The following is a 2,697-nucleotide window of genomic DNA, read 5'->3' on the forward strand; positions in this document are numbered from 1 at the left end:
CGTCGTTGCGGTCGTATACGCCTCGCAAGTGGGCTCATTTTCGTCTTCTGCGCATGAGAAAGGAAGTAGCGGTGACGTCAGAACGCCGAGCCCTGATTGGCTGATCGCGACCCCCTATCTCAGCGTCGTCTGCTCCTTTGCAACGTCGTCTGCTCGCAACCTCGTCTGCGTCTGTCTTACCTTTTCTGCGACTTTCGGAAGTGCAGGTCTTTACGAGCGAGCTCGACTTCGGTACGTTGTTTTTGTCTAAGAACTAGAAGACGCGCATCAAGGAGGGAAGTCAAATGACTCACTGGCGAGGTGTCCCGAAGCGTCGAGGTTTGTTTGCTAAGAACCGAGAGGGTGTGAGCGTGTTAGTGTCCGCAAGTTCCCTTCCAAATACTTTTTCCCTCCTTTCGTGTGCGGCGAGACCCCTGATTCTTTAACGGCGTCGGCGGGTTGGCGCAGTTAATATCGTCTGCGTTACGCCTGCTAGTCAAAGCGATGGCTGCTTTACCTTTCCCGCGTCTGCGGGAGATTCACCGCTTTTTCACCGGCGAGAGTCACCGTTGCCTCGGGGAACAAGGAGATAACAAGAGGAAGAAAGTGACCTCTTAATCTAAAACTGAGGTCAGCGATTAAAGTATAATACGGGAAGGGTTCACAAGGGTCGCGCGGGCATATTCCATTCAGCACACCAGCCAGCCATGGGCAGACGGTCGCCGAGTCGCGGAGTGCCTGCTAGGCCTAACTGCCGTGCTCGCTTGGTCGCGTTCGGTGGAATCGTGGCTGTTGGAGCTTTTCCCGGGTGTTTGTGAATCCAGCGTTCTTGTTCGTCGTGGTCTGTTTCAAGTACTTTTTACTTTTTTTCTTGCTGCTTGAAGTCGGGACGCGTGAGAAGCGCACGTAGAAAAATAAACTTCCGTTGGTCGTCGCGACCGCGACGCTGTCGGCCATGCTCATTTGATCGTAAGAAGTGCGTAAGACAGCTTCGGAGCTGTCGTAGGATTTCGTTGTAACCTGCGCAAAACTTACGAAAATTTCGTTTCGTGAATACGGATTTGTTCTTAAGTTATGTCTTACGCACATTTTCGGCGTAAGATCGTCGCCTGCACTTCCAAAAGTCGCAGGAAAGGTAAGACAGACGCAGACGACGTTGCGAGCAGACGACGTGGTAAAGGAGCAGACGACGCTCAGATAGGGGGGCCGCGATCAGCCAATCAGGGCTCGGCGTTCTGACGTCACCGATACCCCCTGCGCAAGAAGCAGACGAACTTGCCCTCCGAATAGACAAGAGGATCCGACAGGCTCCGAGCGTTCCGAAGGCCTTCGGCGAGTAGCTTTGTCTTGCGGTTTGGCCGTTTCGCGGTATGGCAGCGCGAAGTGGCTCCCATTCTGAACTGATCTTTACGCCGTGTTTGATGTCGTTTGTGGCCAATGAAGTGTCATGCCGAATTAGTGTTTAATCGCGCAGCAAATGCAATGAGAGCCGCTCTAGCCGCCCGCTGCATACAGCCTACCCAGAACATGCTTTAGTGGCGCTCTCTCGAGCCGTGGACACGGAATGCGGCAGCCGTGAGCGCTCGATGAGCTCACTACCCCTCCTCTGGTTCACGGCCACTCTCAAGCAACCAAGGACGTCATGAGGAAGGTTATTTTTTGCTTGTTTTTGTAATTTTAATTAACTTCTAAAATACAGCGAATTTTGAGAAAAGAAAAGTTTCACCAAGTTACTACGCTCAGTGCGCTCAGGTTCGGTGCAAAAGGGCAACTCCGCTCAATTCTGAAGATTTCGGGATAATGAGTGATTTCGAATTAAAAAGCCCTAGTAAAAGACACTACGTCGTTTGCTTCGCGAAAAATGGGATATATATTTTTAAATCTAATTTTAAAAACGAGCGGAAATCGGAACCGAAACTTCGGCGCCGTCCGGCAACATTGGCCTCGGGCCGCCAAGTACATGGCCATCACGTGGTACGAGATGTCACGTGATCCTCGGCCCAACGACGGGCGGGATGGGGGCGGCGGGCGTGCGGCAGGCGCGAGTGTCGTCTGCACCGCACTCTTCGCCACGTTTTGGTGTCTACGGCATTCGACGACGTCTGCACAACTGCGGCATAAGTCTGCGACTCTGCGCACGTGGTGTCCATAGTGTGGACGAAACTCCGAGAGGCAATAATCACAAACGGTGAGACGACGACGGTGGTTGTGACGCGGAAGACGGCGGTAACGGCGGGACCACGGCGGGCGGTTGGTCTGCTCCCAAAAAGTGCGCTGCGCACGCGCGTACGCCAAGCACGTGGACACTGCTGAGCGCCGAGAGGCAACGTTTCTGACGTCATGCGCTACGCTCGATCGGAGAAGTAAAAACAAGCAAAACGGGGCCATGATGATGACGTTTAGCTCAATGTTGGCTCCGCCCATGCCGTAGCCTTGACTGCGCTGTTGGTTGCGCCTGAATTCGCCCGCTCGAGTCAGCCGATTTCGTAAACTTGGCGAGTTGCAAAGTTTGCCGGACCGTTTAAGAAACACTTAGACAGAACTGCGTGGTAATATTTGACGTGTGGTCTTCCTAGGCGATACTGAAGAGGACTGCATTGTTTTTTCAAAACCAAAAATGAAGCGGAGTTGCCTAAGGGCTGGTTTCCCGAGGATCGTGTCCCCCGCAAAGAAATGTTCATACAAAACTATGGTTGCCGCCGTCGCTCATAGATGGCG

Source organism: Ixodes scapularis, unplaced genomic scaffold, assembly GCF_016920785.2.
Source record: "Ixodes scapularis isolate PalLabHiFi unplaced genomic scaffold, ASM1692078v2 PGA_scaffold11__112_contigs__length_91849675, whole genome shotgun sequence".
Taxonomy (NCBI): domain Eukaryota; kingdom Metazoa; phylum Arthropoda; class Arachnida; order Ixodida; family Ixodidae; genus Ixodes; species Ixodes scapularis.